Genomic DNA, 20,700 nt, shown 5'->3' on the forward strand with positions numbered 1-20,700 from the left:
ACATGACTAATTGTAACAAAACTTTAGACAAGTTTGATGTTAACCAAATAATACTCTCACAAGCACCTGACCCAATTGTCTCCATACCATTACCAAGAATTAAAAGACCTAACTTATACTAGACCTTATACAAGGCCCTTATAAACTACCCTTAATTTATATGGGACCACACACAGGAACACTAGTCCCACTCCTATAGTAACCTAAGATGTTCCTTAATCAATTATTTCAATAGATCTGTTACTGTACTTACAAAACTTTCTGATTATAGAAATTTGCCACCAAGAGATTAGGAACTTATAGTCTAGTTTCCTGTCAACTCCAGGTAGAAGTTATGTCAAAGAGCAAGCTGCATTGAGCCAGGCTCAAAGTCTGCCAAGCTTCAGCTAAGGGATCAAGTCAAGAGGGTCCCACCTCAGCACAGACTGAACAGTTGCCCTCTTAACTTCCCCATGAAATCATACCTGCAGTTCACGCCTGTCCTTCACAGGGCTGCTGCTGCACCATAGACCAGTGGCTCAGACAGCCTTCCTTGATATTCATACCTGGAGTTAGACTCAGAAAAACAGTCAGTTAACAGTCCCATTAAGTCTTTGAATGGCAAGTTTCAACAATCAGTTTCTTAAGGAACATCCTTAAAGTGAGCCTTAAGTAGCTTGTATGCATTTTCTCCCTTGTTCATAAAATCTTCCCATTAAGATCATAAGTTATTGTTCTAACACATTTGCATCAGTTTCCCAGACTCTTCTATTCTCCTCCAGCTATGCCTGATCTAAAAGAATGAGATATTCTTCAAGAACTGAATCATATAAATATGAGAAATTCAAATATTAATTTCATCTTTACATTTTGGACCATGGAATGAATTCAAATTCAAACAGCCACATTTAACTTGTTCATCAAAATACTACAACTTATCTCTCTTAAAGAGACTTACCCATTGAAATTCTTTCCCCCCAAACTGGGAATGTCTCTGATTTAATTCCAGTAATTAATTACACCATTTGTCTTAATATCCAATTGCTCTTACATAACCTTAAAACATTTAAGGGCCTTACTCCACATAGATACAGAGTAACTTTAAATCCCAGCCTTAATCTATGGGATAATGATTCAACCTTACATTTGTATCTTTATTTTACAAACTTCTAAATTATTCCCATTAATATTTAGAAAGAATATTATCTTTTGTATGTCTATACAAGAGTACCAATTTACCTAATCATTTGATTATTACCAGATAATTATTACTTAATATAACTTAGTATAATCACTTAAATTTGGTTTTCCATTTTTGAAACTTCAGAGAATTTCAGTTTATATATATATATCATCTGTTATTTTCTATCCCTACCTAAACCTTGTACCTGGTATAAGAATCTTTTAAAATGAGCTCATCTACCTTTTTAAACTATCAGACAAATACCTTAATAAAGGAGAAATAATCTTGTTTTTACCATTATCTTATACAATTTTATGCAAAAATCCAAATTTAAAATCTATTTACCAAAGCATAAACCAATAATATACATCTGTATATAATTCTTAGAGGAATCACTCTGATCCTGTTACTTTTCTCAAATTTTGCTTTCCTATTTAATTAGACATCTGTCACATTACATCTTTGTCTAATCATTTCCTCCTTTTGTAGGATGTTATCTCTATATGATATTTATTTGGGGAATACAGGTCAAAATTGTAAGCTATTCATTCTTGCATCCCATTATAGTAACTCAGAGATGTTCCAGTATCCATCTATTATCTAACAGATATAGCATTGTTTAAAGAGGGACAATGTCATATATCTTAACAGAAGGAAAGAACCTCCTTAGCTCTGTTTGATTCCAGGCATGAGTCACACCTGACAGATGATCATATAGTCATTAGATGCTGAAAGCAGGGCTTAGGAGTAGTTCTCAACCTGTAGTGCATGTCATTCTACTATTGGCTTTATGGCATCTATCCCTGTAATCAGAGCTTAAAATAATAGTAAATCGAAGTCCCATAAAATCTTAAATAGCAAATAAATATCCTTCAGATAGTACTGTCCCAAATTTCATTGAGCTAATAATTATCAAATCAAGGTACATATCTTTTCTGTCTTCTAAAATACTTCCTCATATTTTCTCAACATAACAACTATGTAGGGGACAGAAAGGGCTTGAATAACTCCCATTTGTCCCCAAACCTTCTTATATGCCTTTCGTATTTCCAATCAAACCTTTATTTATCTTTTCCAAATCTCTCAAACCCATTATTCAGCTTTCCTTTATGTTTCAACCATAAGACAAAACAGCTCATAAATTAATACTCTTTACTGACATAACTGTCTATACTGGAATCCCATTCCAGCTTCCTAAACAAAACAAAGAGGTTAATGACCAACCTCACAGGCTGATGGATTTATGTCCCTCCTTACTCATTCTGGAGGAAAGGGACACTTTAGGAATTAAATCTTATACACATTAATAAGCTCCAACTCTTGCTTAAAATCACAAAAATATTTCTCATCCTGATGTTAAAAGGAATACTCACTAAGCTTTTCTGAAGAAAATTATTTGGAAAGTTTTTAAATGATAGACATCTCTTTCTTTCTCCTTAAAACAAATTAACCCTTAAACATTAGAATTCATTAACTAAGTTGGTGGAAGATGTCCTCATTCTCAAATATTTATACAGAATTCCTAGATATTACAAAGTTCCTTAGGTGTTGCAATGTGGAGGACACATAGTTTCTTATAAATTAAGAACATACCCAATTAAATTAGCCTTATCTTTGTTTCAGTTAAACCTCAATTTCTTAATCAAGTACAATTCTTAATATAACAACATCCAGATTATAAGAGGAATTGTTTTTCTAACAACATAGGTAATGCAATTTTAATCAAGTTACGGAATATAAGAAAATTTAGAAATATATGAGCAAATCAAATCTGGAGTCATAATCACTAGTGGTAACATTTTAATTTCTAAGGCCCAATACTCTTAGCACTGTAAAGATTATGAAATCACATTTCTTAACAGTTTACAACGTATCCTGAATGGACTGAAATTGCAAGAGGAGATTCTTGTTTGAACAGGGCCCGCATAAATACTTGACACAGCAAAAACAATTTTAACTGAACTTCCTTTTAGATAAAGACAAAACTTGGAAGTTTATAATTTCTTAGGTTACAGCAATTGTCCAACTTCTTAACCTAATACAATTCTAACAAATTTCAGATCATAGAATCATTAATCTCATTACCAACACATGGAGATTTAAAAGTAATATTACTTGCTCATAACCAAATATAACAGTTTCAAACTATCAAATTTTTATCACACCCTTTTTAAAGATCAATTCATATACATGACAAAATTTAGACCTCACAAGGGTTTCTCAAATTTACAGCTTAAGAGAACTATAAAAATACAATTTAGAAATAGGATGACTTCAATTACATTTTCAGATTATCACATATAGATCATTAATCCTATTACTTCTGGTATTTATATATATTAATACGTTAATATATATAAATACACACATTAATACATCAATACCTTAAATATTAGCTTTAGCCAAATTAAAATGCCCCAGGAATTTGAGAGAGGTGTGGCCACTTCCCTTTGTGTGGCAGCAAGAACTTGGGGGCTTGAGAGGAGAGGTTCCTCTGCTTGCCTCCCCCCCTTTTCCCAATCAGAGGAGGATAATCTCAAATTCCTTACCATTACTCTCTTCCCTTATCTGATCCAAGATGGGAATCTGCTAAGAGGTTTTAGCTGCTCTAACTTTTATTTCGGCCCTGGCTTGGTCAGAGACAGGACAACAACTAGCTTTCACTCAAGTAAACTTCACTTCTATGTTCACTCCTTAAAAACCTTCTTTATCCAATCAGGAGTAACACATTTCACTTAAATCTGAGGGAAAAGTTTCCCACTTTCTTTCTTATCTCTCTTCACCCCAAATTTGGCCAGAACTTGGAATGGAGGGAAAAAGAAAGAGCACTTTTCCTACAACTTCCCAAAAGTTTCCAAAACTTTTACTCTCAAAACCTCTATTCACACTGTCCATGCAAATAGATTATATCTTCCTGACACTTCTCTTTAATGACTGTTCAGTTTCTCAACCTGTTTCCTTTTCTCCCCAGCCTTCCAGGGACCTTTCTTTTGTTAATTACTTCCTTTTCAACTTCCCTTTTCCACCTAAAATACTTTCCTCTCTCTTTCTCCCCCTCCTGCCCTCTGATGCTGCCTGCTGCCACAGTCAGAGAGGAAGGGGAAGGAAAGGGCTGCACTCTTAGAGATAACACACTCTCTTCACACAGAAACACAGACAGATACAGAGAGAAATCCACAGAAAGAATCCAAAAGCTCAGAGGGGATTGTCAGACATCCCCGGATTCTTTTCTTTTCTCTTTTTCTATCCCAGCATCTCTAAGCCTACTCCCAGAGAGCTACCTTCAGGGATATTAGCTGTCTTACACTGTTCCTTTCTCAAGACTTCACAAAGTCTTATCCGGGGGGACAGGGACTCTACAGACACCAACTGTCTAGGTTCTCCCTCTCTCGTCCACCCCACCCCGGGGGACAGGGACTCTACAGACACCAACTGTCTAGGTTCTCCCTCTCTCGTCCCCCTCCCGGTCACCCAAGACCCCATTGCCCTGGGCCGTGTGCACACCACTTACAGACTGATCAACAACCCAGCTTCCTCAGCTGTCTCTGCAGTCTTCGCTAGCACAACCAGGAGCTCCATTCTATTTCATCTCTACTTTCTCCGAGTTCCTCTCTTCGAGATCTTTTGTCCTGCCAGGATGAGCTCTCCCCAGTGAAACCCTGGGACCTCTGGAAAAATAAATCCGGTGGGTACCCTGCCCCAGGGGTCGCGGTGAGACAGCTTCCTCCCAGGCTAGGACTAAATCTCGGTGGAACCTCCAACTGTGTGGGATGGATTTTACGAATCCAAGAATTAAAAACAGAGGCATCTCAAGGTGAAAGTAGAAAGGAAAATTTATTACAATCCCGCGGGAAAGGGCCACCCAGATACCAAAAGGACTGGGGGTCCTCTCAGTGTCAGAGTGCACTGGACACAGAAAATTGGGGTGTTTATATAGGTCCCTAACCGCAATTCCCCTTCCCAACCTCCTTCCTCTCAGCTTGCAGACGTAAGCTTTGAGGGTACAATCTGGACGCGATAAATCTACCCAGGGACAATGGCAAGGAACAAACAGTATGGTTATTTTTGACAAGCAGATGATGAACATGAACTTCCCACCATTCTTATTTCATTCTACTATCAACCTCAAGGTAGTAAATCTGTCTTAATAACAATGACAATGACGATTGAACAAACAGTTTGGTTATCGGTAACAGGCAGGAATTAGTTGTTAGTTACCTCATCTTCACATCTGTGGTTATGACGGATATCCCCAGTACCCTTACACCTTGTCTCCCATCATTTATACCCAACTGGTCTTGCACGTCTACATTGCACCTGGCTTTCCGGCTTTTCATTCATTTTTCTGCTGAGCTGAGGGTCCCTTATCCTGGGGTCAGTACACAGGGGGTGAGCATCCTGTGTCCTATCCTTACTTTCAGAGGATTTTATGGTTGCTGACTTATTCACCTCAACCCTTCTTTCTTTCAGGCCTCTCGCCATTAGGTAAATATACAGGATGCGAGCATCCTGTGTCCTGTTCTTAACCTCGGGGGCCTTATGGTCACTAGCTAAGCTTGTGGAGGGGAAAACATCTAAGTAGAGAAATGGCTTTACAGAAAGGAAAATATCTAAGTAGAGAAATGGGACTCACTATCCTACTTATTTCTATTTATTTAATTTGTTCCCTTTTATGAGAGGTCTTCACTCGTCCCACACACTGTGAAGATCAAATAAGATAATACTTGTAAAGTGCCTGGCATATAGTAGCCATTTACTAAATGCTTATTTCCTTCCTTCCTTGATTCTCTCTGCATCCACATTGGTCTCTTCACTTAACTCCAGCTTTTCTCCTCATTGAAATTCATTTCTTATCTTAAGAATTTTTTTCTTGGGAATTTCTTGACTCCCTCCGGTGTCTTCCCTGGTATAATTTGAGTCTATGGGAATCTATCAGTCTGTCCCCTGAACTGTTTGAAATATGCTTTCTCAAGATCTAGTGTGCTTGTCAGGCTATGCCTAGTTTTTCTCTCTTCTATTATTCCCTCTTGGAGGGAATAGTTGCTACCTTTCAGAGTTTACCATCATTTTGACCTTAGCAACCAATTCCTCCCTTATGATCAAAATGAAATCCAAAGTAGAATTCCATTTTTTTGAATGCTTCAACTGTCAAAAGATGAAATTTTCATTAAAGCAAGTCAAGAACTTAGCCATATTCTACACAGCACTCAAAGTGGTTTTCCTAAAGTGCAGGTCTGACCATGTCAGCCCTCTCCCTACTCAAACTCCAATAGCTCCCTATATTATCTCTAGGAGCAAATATAAACTTTCTTTGGCATTTAAAACCCTCACAACCTGTCTCATCCTTCCTTTAGAGCTTGATTATACATTATTTCCCTCTATGAGCTCTATAGGCTAGCAAAACGTGCCTTCTTACTGTTTTCTCACATACAATCCTCCATCTCCAGGCTCTATGCCTTTACATAGTCTGTCCCCCATCTCTGCAATGGCGGTCTTCTTACCTCCCCTGCTCGGAATCCTGGTATCCTTCAAGATTCAGCTCAGGTGACACTTTTGATAGGAAGATAATACTCTTCCAGTCTGACCCAGATACTAGTGCCTCTTGTCTCCATCCATTCCAACACCCTAAGGTTACCTTGTAGCTGTTTTGCCTTTGTTCTGTATGTAATTATAGGTGTATGTTGCTATAGAATGTAAGCTGCTAAGGGGCAGGTGATGTTTCAATTTTGTCTTTGTTCCCCACTGCCTAGTGCCCTAGTGCCTGGAACATGGTTGACACAGAATAAATGCATGTCATTTTCATGTGATTATTAGTTATTCTGTTTTTGTTTGAGAGACTGCTATGGTAAATGTCTGTCTAATTGTAGTTCCTTGTCACTATTAACTATATAATGATGCTGTCCCTAGCTTGTGATCTGTTTTACATTCATTTTGCATCCATTTCCAGGTCATAGTATCTGGAGAGCCAGGTGGAAAGGTATAGCAGCATCAGGGTATGGCAGGAAGATGGCCAAGATGAAGCATGGATAGGAGGCTAGCTAGGGTTGGATAGGTGAGTTTTCACTGATTAGGACAGCATGGTCCCAGCGTGGGAGTTCCAAAGTTGAGTCTCTTTAGTTTCTCTAGAACGTGGTTTCTGGAATGTCAGTTCAGAGGGTACAATGGTAGATGTTGCTGTGGAGGAACAAAACCAAATCCTTCCCTTCATTGATATTGCAAGTTATGTGGAATGTGAAGATTTGGAGAAGTGATTCAGATTGGGTTTGATATCCCATGATATTATTATAAATCTAGAAGAGTATATAGGTCTCTGAGAGATGGATGCCCTCAAGAGAGAAGAGTAGAATTGTTTTAATTGTTTATAGACTTGGACTTGAATCTTTGCCTTTTTTTTTTTTTTTTTGGTTAGGATACGCATTTAACTTCTACCATTTAGTACTTATACATGTACTCGTGAGACCTGACCTATTGGAAATGAGACACCATTGCCTATATATAACCATAAAATCAATAATTTATATTCAAGGCAGCATGTGATGAGTCACAAAAAATGGACCATGTAGGAATTACTCTAAGAAGACGTAAGTCAACTGGCATTTATTAATCATTGTGTGTCAGGGTGCTAAGCTAAGTACATCCATCAGTCTGAGATGGTTTAAATAAAGTGTTATCTGTAGATAAGAGTGTGGATTTAATCAGTTCTTTTCAAGCATTTGAGAACAGTGGATTCCCTTTTAAAATTTCTCAAGGCTACCAACTTCTGTATATTGAGTCAGATAGTTCCACCAAACATACAGAGAACTAGGTCCAGCGAGCTGCCTATAGGAGGACATCACGAGAGATGCCTTGAAGGTAAAAATTACAAAACTTGGCAACTGCTTGGCTAGGAGGCAGGAAGCCACGACAGTGTGGGTAGAGTGCTAGACTTGGAATCAGGAAGACCTGAGTTCAAATCCGTTCTCCGACATTTACTTAGCTGTGTGGCCCTGGGCAAGTCACTTATCCTCTGTCTGCCTTGTTTCTTCAATTGTAAAATAGGGATAATAATAGCTCCTACCTCACTGGGTTGATCTAAGGATCAAATGAAATAAGCACTTATTCTAGGGGCGACTGAGAGTGAGGCACTGAGGATGATGCTGAGTTTGCAAACCTGGGAGATTGGGAAGATGCGGTGTCTTTGGAAATGGAAGAAGGAAAGGTTTGAGGGAAAAGGAAATGAGTTCTGTCCTGGACATGTTGCGTTTGAGATGTCAGTGGGACATCCTGTTTGAAATGTCCAGTAAGCAGTTGGTGATGTGGGACTGACGCTGAGAAGAGGGATTAGGAATGGATGTATAGATGTAGGAATCGTTTACATGGAAATGATAATTCAACACATGGAAGCCGATAGCTTTATCAAGGGAGAACGTATACAGAGAAAAAAGAAGAGGGCTCAGGACAGAGCCTTGGGGTTTACCTACGGTTAGATGGTGTGAATCACTAAAAAAAAAATCTATAAAAACAAGAAAATAATATGCTGACTAAGAAGCAAGAGAGTGTGCCAAAAAGCCTAAGAGTGTAAAGAGCAACTTGTTATTGAGTTAGTGACTACTGAATAAGCTGCCTGAAAATACCATAACATTTATGCTGCCTTTATTGCTTTACTATAAAGTCTTTGATTTAGTTTGGCAATTATGGCTTACTCATGTATTGTGAACATATAAATAGATCCAAGCATAGAGAGAACACTAGAGCGTGAAAAAAATTCTCTAAAACAATCTCAATATAATAATGTCAAGAAACATAACATCTTTAAGAAAGGAATTTTAAGATAAACATGGTTCTCTCTAGTCTTAAAAACCCATCACCATCACTCCTGAATAGACCTGAATACAGCTTTCAAATCAAAGAGGTAGTTGTACCAAAACATCATATTAATCAATTGATATACATGAATCACCTCAGGTTATACGGCTTCACCAAAAAACATATTAAGTAGCTACTTTATCTTGTGGAAATCTTCTCCAAAGATATTAACATGTCTTTTGGACTTGATAAATATAAAATTCTTATTATGCACCAAGGAAGAATAGAGACTGAAGGCTTTGAGCTTGAATCTAGAGGTCAAATTGAATCAAAAGATAAATGCAATACTTACAAAAACTTTGGTCTTCTTCAGGCAAGGCACATTGACCATGAGAGGAGAAAACTAAGGCTGTGTAAGTTAAGAGAGTAACTGGCATCCTGAAGTCAAAGCTCAAGAGGAAAAGCACAACCAGAGTAATGAATAGCTACTCACTACCAGGCTTTGTGTATACTTTTGGCACAGTAAAATGTAGGATCAAGAAGGTATCTAAACAAAAATTCACATAATGTTAATGAAACAATGGGGACATTATCCCAAGATAGTTTTAGGAAAAGAGAGGATTGGTAGGTGTTTTAAGAGCATACAATAAGTAGGTTAAACATTTACAAAAACTATTTCACAAACAGGTCATACTTCACAAACAATAGCAAAGGCTGAAAAGAGATTTATGCCATTAGGTTTAGATGAATATCATGGAAAGTGGCTTATCTCTGGACAGAGATTGTGAAATAATTAAGATCTAAGAGTGGAATAAAAAAATAATGACCATAATAGCACTTTACAAATCTTATCTCATTTGGTCCTTACAACAACCATAGGAGGTAAGAGCTATCACTATCCCCATTTTACAGTTGAGGAAACAGAGGCAGAGGTTAAGTGACTTGCCCAAGGTCACTTAACTAATAAGTGTCTCAGGCTTAATTTGAACTCATGTCTTCCTGACTTCGGGCCAAATATTCTCTCCACCGCACCACCTAGCTGCACTCACTCCATGGGCCACATCCATATGAGTCATGGTTAATTAGTACTGACAAATGGCCAAATAAATTACACAGATGTTTCTCGAAATAGGAGTTATTAACGATCAGATCATTATCTGATTGCCACTAGAAATTATAGAAAGGCTATTCTTATGGAGCCTAGATTTATTGATAATTATGCAATGAGATAGTAGAAACTGATCAACATATCACTAAAAACTAAATTTGTATCCTCCACCAGATACACAGAAAGGCATCATCAGGTGTCTAGAATTATACACCAGAAGATCTGTTCTTTATTATAAACTAACAGATGATAAATCTCCATACCATAAATACATGCCCCAAAATATCACTGAGAATTCAAAAAATAAACTCTACTGGAACTCTACCTTACTGATACACAAAACTATTGCTATTAACCACTAGTCATAACATTGACCCATAAAAATATAAGAATGACATTTTAATAGATGTCACCATTCCAAATATTCTTAATCTCCAAATAACACTAAATGAAAAGCTCTCAGAATATAGAGACCTAGCAGAAGAAATTAAACTATGTAGAAACAGGATGAGGGGTGTTTGTCATTCCATTGTGTCCTACTGGAGTTGTCCCAAAGATGCTATCAACGAATGCATAGAAGATGAGTTTACATCTCAAAACTTTATTGTTCTACAAAAAGCGGTCATGTTGTCCACCTTTGCAAGTCCACAGAACATTACATGTAAAACAGGGTAGCAAGATAGCAATTTGTCTTTGGAATATTTCTATACAAACTTCACCAAAACATGAAAATAAGATGACAATAATAATAAATTTTGGATCAGGTCAGTGATTTTATTGGTACAAAGAGCTCTTGGTGAGGAATTTCCTCTACCAGTGCAGATCAGCACCATCTCCGAAATTTAAAGTCTTAGAGAGTTGCCCAGGGACCCTGAGCCCCTAAGTGACTTGCCCACTGTCACATAGACATAGCTCAGACATAACTTGAACCCAGGTCTTACTGACTTTAAGGTCAGGTCTCTAACCACTACTGCATGCTACTTAATATGAATAATAACAATAATAACTGATATTTGTATCCATTTAAAGTTTGCAAAGCCCTTTATACACCTTATGCCATTTGATCCTTGCAACAACCCTGTAAGGAAATTTCCAGAGGTAATCTGGAAAGCAACTAGACCATGGATGGGGAACCTGCAGGTTCAAGGCCACATGTAGCTCTCTAGGTCCTCAAGTACAGCCCTTTGACTGAATCCAAACTTCACCCCTTAATGAAAGGATTTGTTCTGTGAAGTTTGGATTCAGTCAAAGGGCTGCACTTGAAGACCTAGAGGACATATGTGGCCTCGAGGCCCCAGGATCCATACCCTCCCCCTGCTACCCCCCAAACTGGATTAAAGCCTCATAACAAGTTTATGGAAGAGCTGGAATTAGAACTTGGGTAAGCGTGACTCTAGTGGCTTTCTCACACTTTAAGTCCATTTCAGGTGACCAAACACCTTGCAGTATGGTTGTGATAAAACACTGCAGTACATTTTTGTAACAATATGGGATCACTTGAGCCATAACTATTAAACACCTTGACAATATTCCTCTCATTTACATAAGTATATTACATTTAGTTGAAAGCTTATTTCTGAATGTCTTCCTGTCATTAACAGCCCTTAATGGGAGTTTTGAAATCATTGGAAGAGTTGTATTTAATTTTTTCCACTCCGACATGTAAAAGTGGTTTTTAAGTCATAAATATTTGCTTTGTTCAATCTCTCTTTTTCCCTCAATAACCCTGCCAAAGTGTTATTATTAAAGCATAGGTCTGCCTATGACACTCCCCTTCTAAAGAAGATTCAATAGCTTTTATAGTGCCTGGAGGGAAAAGGCGGAGGAACATACGATGAGTTCTTCCTTTGGTCCTTTGGTCATTTAAAGCTTTTCATTATCTGACTGCAGCTTATCTTATCAGACTTACTTCACTAGGCCTCAAGAAAGTCCTCTTTTTACAAAACTGGTTTATCCACCTCTTTGCCTTTGCATAGTACTTCATTCATTCCCTTTCACCCCTGCATTCTGGGATCCCTAGCTCTGTTCAAGGCTCTTTTCAGGGGCTTATACAATGCCTTTTTAAAAAAAATTCAATTTTCTCCCATTCATTATAATTCTTCTATGCAACATGACTAATGTGAAAATGTGTTCAGTAGGAATGTATGTGTAGAGCTCATATCAGATTGCATACCGTCTTGGGGAGGAAGGGGAGAGGGAGGGGAAGAAAATTTAAAACTTATGGAAATGAATGTTGAAAACTGAAAATAAATAAATTAAATAAAAACAAGACAAAACAAAACAAATCCAATTTTATTTTATTTTCAGGTTCATGTTCTCTCCATTCTACCTCCTTCTCTACCCCCAGCTCCCATTGAAAAAGCAAGAAAAATAAAACAAGTCATAAACATGTATGTTTGTCAAACAAAATGAATTTCTGCATTGGCCATATTTAAAAAAAAAAAGCCCCAATCTGCACGCCATCACCTCTCTATCTAGAAGTGGTTAGAATGATTCATCATATCCTCTGGAATTATGGTTGGGCCTTTCTTGAGCCCCTAGTTATTCATATTTTCCCCTGACTGTGCCCAAATTATCTTTCAGTTCCTTATTACATACTTTGTATTTATTTATGTAGTACCCCTTGTCACATATGGGTCCTCAGAAAAGTTACAATATATTTGAAACACCATGGAGCTCAGTACTTACTCCAAACCATAACTCATGAGCCCCCACCAATGTATTAACTTTTATGAGCTAGCCAGATAACATTAGTTCACTTAAAAAAAATCAGCAAGCACCAATGTGCTAGATATTTTGTCTGAGAAATGAAAACAACAAGACCAAAAAAAAAAGTTCCTGCTCTCAAGAAGCTTACCTTCCATTGAGGGGAAATAGCATATACACCAATAAGTAAATATTTATCAAAGTGAGTACAGAGTAATTTTTTTGCCTGGAAGAGCAGTAACACTAGTAGCATCAACAAGGCCTTGAACAGGATATAGTGCTTGAGCTGGGCATTAAAGGAAGCTAGGGATTTCAAGCAGTGAAGATAAGGAAGAAGAGCATTAAAGGTAGGTAAATAGCTCAGTTCTGAAGAAGAGAGTGCATGAAGGAGAGTAATGTGAAATCAGTCTAGAAACATGAATTAAAGCCAGATTGTGAAGGACTTTAAATACCAAACAGAAGCATTTGTATTTTATCATACGGTCAGCAGAAAGTCTCAGAAATTTTGTGAGCACAGGAAGGACATAGTCAGAACTATATTTTATGGATATCACTTTGGTAGCTGTCATAATAATGCATTGGGGAGGGAAAAGACTTGAGGAAGAAAAATCAATTAAGAGGTGATTAAAACAGTCAAGGCAAAAAGTGACGAGGACCTGAGTTAGGATGGCTGTGACATGAGTACAGACAAAAAAATGGACAGGAGAGCAGTTATGGAGGTAGAGTCAACCAGATGTGGCAAATGATTGGATATGAGGGGTGAGGGAGAGGAGAATTGAGAATGACTCCAGATTTTAAACCTAGGTGACCAGAAAGACATTCATATCTAAACTCGGGTGGTAGTTGTGGAGAAGAGGGGGCATCCTTTTGAGAATGGCAGGCTAATTCATAGGTAGTTTCTGATTGCTGGGGCTGAACCCTTTGGCCTTTAAAAGGGTGAGTTAGGGATATGGAAAAACCAGAGTTCAAAACTCAGAAGGAAGGGTGTGGAGGGAAATCTTGTGCATCTAGGAGGTTCTTTCTCAGAATCACATGGCCCCAGGAGAGGAAGATGCATGTAGTGGCATCAAAGCAGTAGAACAATTCCCAGACAATACCGAGTTTTTGGACCAAACCAAATGTATTTTTCATTATCATAAAGGAGATTAAGCAGAGAATCTCAGCTAAAGAGGGATTCCTTATGGACAAAGTCCACAGTCGCCATTTCCGTGGCTGAAGGATGCCCTGGGAATCTGTGTGGATGTGTAGGCTTTATCCCCTGGGAATCTAAGTCTGACCTTTGTGCGTAATTTTCCTCTCAGCTTTGGTCTCTAGATCAGTTCTAGTTCTCTTACCTGATTAAAAATAGAAGACATTTAGTCAGACAAACCATGGCAAGAAAAAAAAAAGAAAAGATTCTCCCCCATGTACCCATTATATATACTCTCCCATAAGTTACCATGCTAGGTAGTTACCAGGCAGAAAACACACATGATCAAGTAACACACATCGAGGGTACACATATAGGGAACACGTATAGCCAAGAAACATACATGAAAGAGCCTGTTTAGGAGCCCATATAGCCAAAGTGTTCCTGCCACTTTCTATAATTGTTAAGAAAACCCTTGGCTTTTTGGCTACATTTTGGCCATTACAAAATTTTGACGTAACCCTATACTTCATTAGGCACATGTTATTCTTTCTGTAGAATGTCAACACCTGGAGGGTAGGGACTATTTCATTTGGGTATAATTAGTGCAAACAAAATGCCGTGTACGACTTTTGGCTTCAGAGCTATGGTTTCATCAGTATTGGCAATTCGCAGTGTGGCAACTACTTCCACTGATGCAAATGGACAGTTTGTCTCTGACTTTCATTCTGAGGATGTCGTCCAGGGCACCAAAAGGTCAAGGTGCTTGTCCAGGGTTCTGAGTAGCATGTGGCAGGAATAGGACTTGCGTCCAGGTCTTTGTGACTCTAAGACCAGCCCTCCAGTCTATTATGCCATATTGTCTTTCATTTTACACATGGTAAGTACGTAATAAATGCTTATTGAATGTAATATTAGAGATGTTACAGAAGGAACTGGAGTAGTCTTTTAAGCACTGGAATGTTGTGTTTTATATGCATGACATATAAAACGCACTAAATAAATGCTTGTTGATTGATTCTATGACTCCTATGCTCGAGTATACAGATGACTAACAGAAAGAGCACTGGACTTGCAGTTAGGAAGACTTGGGTTCAAACCTGGCCTCAGATAGTTACTAATTGTGTGACACTGGTCAAGCCATTTAACCTTTGTCTGCCTCAGTTTCCTCACCTATAAAATGAGGACAATAACACTGCCTATCTCTCAGGATTGTTGTGAAGATTAAATGAGATAGCATATATAAAGTGCTTTGCAAACCTTAAATTGGTATGTAAATGCTTGTTATTATCCTTATTGAGGCAGCTAGGTGGCTCAGTGGATAAGAACTCTGGGTCTGGAGTCAGGAAGACCCGAGTTCAAATCAGGGCTCAGACACTTACTAGCTGTGTGACCCTGGGCAAGTCACCTGACTTCTGTTTGCCTTAATTTCACTGGGGAAGGAAATGGCAAACCACTCCAGTATCTTTGCCCAAAAAACCCCACGGACAGTATTGGTATGCTATAGTCCACAGGATCACGAAGGTTTGGACACAACACAACAAATTATTATTATTGGATTTAAACCGTTCTTTCTAGCTTTCAGTGTTTTCTAATTCCTCCCTACTACCCTAAGCCTTATACACCCTATTTCTCAACACTCCTCAGATAGAAACCCTCTCCTCTATTCAGGCTGGTCTCCACACTATCCTCCCCAAATGCAGAACAGTGCTGTGGAAAGAAAGTTGAATTTGGTATCAGAGAACCTTGTTTCAAATGGTGGTTCTGCCATCTACTACCCATGTAACCTTCGGCAAGTCATTCAACCTCTGGATCATAGTTTCTTTAGTTGTTAGATGAGGTAATTGGATTAGTTTATCTCTAAACTGACTTTCTACAGCTTGAACCTAGGCCATGTCTTCATTCATGCTGTTCCTGCTTTTATTCATGCTTTGCTCATACTAGCTGTAGTCCTTTGAAATGGACTCCATTATACCCCCAGAAACCTCACCATCCTGCAGGACTGCAACAGATTTGGTATTTATGCTTCCTCAGCACCCTCAATAATCTCTGCCCCTGTAACTGGAGGGCTGGGGGCTGGAGCAAAAAATTCCTCCCTTGGGACGGTACTTCATCAGACCCTACCCCTTGCAGGATACCTTTCCTCCTGACCCCCTTTTCAGCTTCCTTTTGTGTGTTATTTTTCACCATTTCACCATAAGCTCCTTGAGGGTAGGGATTATCTCTCCTCCTCCCCTTCCCCTCATATTTGTATTCCTAGCATTTAGCACAATGCCTGACACATAGTAGGCACTTAAGAAATGTTCACTGACTGACTGTTTCTTTGATATACTTTTGTTCTAATATTGTCTATACCATAATAAATGGCCATATTTGGAGTTCACCTAGTATGCTTTAAGCCTGTGAAATAATACCAAGCACTTGCACTAATAAATTAAAAAGACATTGGGCCACTTGTCCCTCAGGCCTTGGCAAGGTCGTCTTGTGCATTATCCAGTTTTTGTGGGTATAAAGTTGCTTAAGAGTTAGGGGAACTTGCAAAAGGGACTCGGCCCCTCTTCAGGGCCACTAGGAATGGAGTTTTGTGTTTGGAGATTATGTGTTTTTAGGACTTTGTGACTGATTATGTCCTTAAAGGATGACCTTCCCTGCCTCAGTAGCCATTGTAATATGTTGCTGTAGAATAACTGACATTTGTATATGGTTTGTAAAACCCTTTTCCTTACAACCCTGTAGGGTATGTAGTCAATTATTATGCTTATTCTACATATGAGGAAGATGAGGTGTGGAGAAGTTAAAAGATGAGGTGACAGAGAGTTGCAGTCACGGAAGACTGGTTCAAGATCATAGTAAGGGTCAAAATGGGGACTTAAACCCAGATCTTTCTATTCTAAACTTTATGACTTCATTATAATGTAAAGGTATATTAAGTTAAGCAAATTCTATTCAGTAATCATTTATTAAACACTTACCGTGTGCAAATAACTGGAGATACAAAAATGATGGGGAAATTATTACTGCTCTCTAGGGGGGAGAAATGGAGTCAGCTTTGAGAAACTCTTCTGAGAAAAGAAAATCTGTAGTAAGGTTAATGTATGCCTGATCTTAACACATACATCAGTTGTAATTGCTAAAAAGGAAAAAAAGATCGGGTATCCTTTATTTGAGGGATCATTCCAGAATGCTAGTGGCAGAATGGTGAAACTCAATGCAATCAAATATGTTCCTTTGCACGAGGGATGAATTTGCTCTTGTCTTTTACTGTGTGTCACTGAAGAAGAGGTGTTGTGTGAGGAGGAATAAAGTTCATCGTTTGATTCTAGAGGTCTGAATGTTTGCCTCCACATTGGCTAGAAGCGAAGGATACAGGACAGGTCAGTGTGCAAAGAAAAAGGTTAAACCGTAGTCTGAGGCTGCATCTCTGGAATCAGAGGGGCCAGTGTTTCTATTACAATAGATCCCTCAGGGTAAACTCTCTCTTCTTTGTAATTTCCTTATTCCTGCAGAAGGTACCAAAATCCTTCCAGTCACCGGGGCTCACAGTCTAGATATCACGCTCAGCTTCTAGCTCTCTTTCACCCACCCGATCCAATCTGTTGCTGAGGCCTGTAGGTTCTACTTTCATAACACTGCTTTTTATGTATCCCTTTCTTTCCTCTGATACTGCCACAGCTCTAGAGCAGGTCCTCAGCAACCTCGCACTTGAACTATTGCAATTACCTGCTGGTTGGTCTCCCTGCCTCAAGTCTCTCCTGACTCAAAGGCAACCTACACTCATCTATCAAAGTAATTTTTCTAAAGTACAAGTCTGACCATGTTGCCCCTCTGTTCAATCAACTCCAGTAGCTCCCTCTTGCTTCCAGGATCAAATGTAAAATCCTGTGTTTGGCTTTTAAAGCCCTTCATAACCTGGCCCTTTCTTACCTTGCCAGTCTTTTAACACCTTACATCCCTCGTACTGTGTGATCCAGTGACACTGGTCTTTGCTGTTCCTCAACCACATGACCCTCCATCTCCTGACTCTGGGCATTTTCTATCATTATCCTCAGTGACTGGAACTCTCTTCCTCTCTATCTCCAACTCCTGGCTTCTCTGTTCCCTTCAAGTCTTAGCTAAAGTCCTCCCTTCTATAAGAATCCTTTCTAGTTCCCCCTTCATCCTAATGCCTTTCCTCTGTTGATTATCTCTAATTTGTCCTATACATATGTTGTTTGTACAGAATTGCTTTCTTATGGTCTCCTCTATGAGACTGTAAGCTCCTTGAGGGCAGGGGCTGTCTTTTGCCTTTCTTTGTGTCCCTGGCACTTAGCACAGTGCCTGGCACATAGAAGATGCTTAATAAATGCTTCTTAACTTACCAAGTCATGATATTCAGTCAATTCAGTGAGAATTACATGCCTCTCTCTGGACCTGGGACTTTCCATGGAGGGCCGAAGTTGTTTTCTTGTTTGTCTTTTTAAGCCAAGTACCTAGTATGTTGATGCTTAATAAATGCTTGTTGTTGCTACACAGAGTTAGTTTGTGGGGTCCTACGATCATGTTGTGTGCTTTTGCTGCAGCAGAAAGAGTAAGAAGTACCTTTGCCCTATCCTCTACCTCATCTTCGCTATATATCTATATCTAGATATATATATATGTGTGTGTGTGTGTATGTACACACACACACACACACACACATATATATATATACTATATGTGTACATATACAAACATATACATGTACATATAGTATTACCTTTAGCCTGGTTTAGCCCATCTGCCAAGACAGTTTACCTAGATATGGCCACTGCACATGCTACAGCTTCTTGGAGCCACAGGTGAGAGTTGGGTGAAGATACACACTAAAGGTAAATAAGCAGTCCTGACAAGGGCCCCTCCAGCCCTCACACGAGGAGTGCTAGTCTTTCTTGAGCACCCCATATACCCCTGTCAGTTGAGGATAATGAACCGGCCTCAAACCTGTTGAGTTAGGAGGTGTCTATTGCAAGCATGTGAAGACTTCCCCTAGTGGAATGGGCAGATGACAACAACTTGTTCCAATGACCATGTGTATCAGCAAGGCAAGTGTCACAATATCAATGGTGACCGTGAATATGCCTGTATAGTTCTGTATCACAGAATATAAGAGACTCTCCATATAGAGGGCAGAAGAAGCAGAACATTTATTCAGACACCAGAGGATCAAATCCCAAAACCAATAACTCCAATTCAACATAGCAACAATTATATCCCAAAACCAGTAAGTCCACTTCATTTTAACAGCACAGAACTTAAAATACAACATCACAACAGGGAGCCAAGCCATTCCATAACCTTCCCCTCTGCTGGGGCCTTCCCGTAAACACTCACTCACAAATCCTAGCTGTCTGCTTGCCTGCAGCCTCTCCTCCTGCAGTTCTGAGAGCAAGCTTAACAGTTAACCTCAGAGTATATATACCCTTTTTAGAGGCCAGGGCTTCACAACCCTTGTGACCTAATTAGCAAAAGGATGTGGGTCTTCCTACCAACAAGCCTCCCCAATCAAGCTTCCCTTAACTAGCTCTACCTGAGACCTATTAGTGGGACTAATGGGCGGAGAAGATCTTTAATCACATTAACACCAAGCCATGAAGGTGGCTGAGGCCAATGCTGTAGAGCAATTAGAGCTTGGTCAGATATCGAAGATGCCAAAGTTTTACACTGCTCCCCAGGCCATTGACAGTTGTCCTGACTTTTGTCTTACCACAGGGTTTCAATGACTGAAGAGGGAGTGAAGCTGATGTCTTTGTGCAATTCTGCCTCACTTAAATACAATTCATGAGTCAAGTCAAGACATCATCTGTGGTGTCATTGGTTCTCTTAGAAAACGAAGGATGAACAGCAACATATAATATATATGTATGCATGTACACATTCATTTATACGTATGTGTATGTTACATTATGTATATATCAAAATAATGTGTGGATGAGGTAGAGGATATGTATATATGTATATATATGAGTGTGTAGATAGATATATGTAGGCATGATCACCAATTGTTTCATATATATCTTGCCTCTTTCATTACATTGTATCCTCCCTATGGACTGGAACTATATAGGAGAGTAGTCAGAAGTAAGACTGGCAGATGAGAATCCATGCTCATAAGCCTTAGAGTTGGAAGGGACTTGAGAGGTCATCTAGTCCAACCATCTGATTTTACAGATTAGGAAACTGAGGCTCAGAGTTTACATCATACAATAGATCATAAAATAAGTTGCACAGCGAGGATAGATTGGAGACGTATGAAGTAGGACCTTCCTAGATAGTTGTGATGGTATGGTAGTGGTCTTTGAAATACAGAAACACTTAGGGTCTGGAAACTAGGATCAGGGAGGCTCATCTTCATAAGTTCAAATCTAGCCTCAGACGCTTACAAGCTGTGTGACCCTTGGCAAGGCACGTAACCTTCTTTGCCTCAGTTTCCTCATCTGTACAACTAGCTGAAGAAGGAAATGGCAACCCACTCCAGTATCTTTGCCAAGAAAACCTCAAACGGGGTCACAAAGAATTAGATACAACTGAAATGACTGAACCCAGAACCCAGCGGTGACATATTTTTTTAAGTATAAAAGGGTACCCATTGAGAAGTTGTATATGGAATGATAATTTTAGCATATGATCTGGGTAACAAATTTAAAGCCCAGGTGATTCTTTACTTAACTATGTAAACTTAACTAAATTCTTAGTCAATCAGACAAAAAAATAAGTGCTCACTATGTGCCAGGCACTGTGCTAAACACTAGGGATACAAAGAAAGGCAAAAACTAGTCCCTGCCCTCAAGGAGC

This window comes from Trichosurus vulpecula, chromosome 2, assembly GCF_011100635.1.
Source record: "Trichosurus vulpecula isolate mTriVul1 chromosome 2, mTriVul1.pri, whole genome shotgun sequence".
In the NCBI taxonomy this organism is placed as follows: domain Eukaryota; kingdom Metazoa; phylum Chordata; class Mammalia; order Diprotodontia; family Phalangeridae; genus Trichosurus; species Trichosurus vulpecula.